Consider the following 543-nt stretch of genomic DNA (forward strand, 5'->3'; position numbering starts at 1 on the left):
CTATCCTTACTGAAAGTTGAGATGACAAACTTTCAGAGACAAAAGTCAAGTGTATTCAAAGGATCCCATTATACTGCATATGAAACCAATAGACCATTTTCTCTTCTAAGCTCAACTGTGGATGCTTTGATTCAGAAAACATTTCACCATTGTAGAATAAAAAATCAAGTAGTTGATGACTTCTCTGCTTTTTAGTATTTAGAATATAAGGGTCTATCCCTGGCAAGTGTTTTGTTGGTAAAGTTTTTAATACTTTAAAAATGAGGGAAAGAAAAAAAATTCTCATACTCATATACAACTATTGGTCTTTTTGCACCTGGAGCATAGGAGAGTGAAGAAAACCAAAGACTAATGGAAGCAATTGGTCCAAAGAACTACAGTCCATGTAAACCACTGCCTTCTCTAGCCTGAGATCCAAAGAACTAGACAGTACCCAGCTACCACTACTGACAGTTCTGAACAAGGACACAATAGAAGATCCTGGTTAGAATGGGAGAAAAATGTATAAGAAAATTCATTCATAAAAAGACCAGACTTACTGGA

Source organism: Orycteropus afer, unplaced genomic scaffold, assembly GCF_000298275.1.
Source record: "Orycteropus afer afer isolate SDZICR_OR568_19922 unplaced genomic scaffold, OryAfe1.0 scaffold00171, whole genome shotgun sequence".
In the NCBI taxonomy this organism is placed as follows: domain Eukaryota; kingdom Metazoa; phylum Chordata; class Mammalia; order Tubulidentata; family Orycteropodidae; genus Orycteropus; species Orycteropus afer.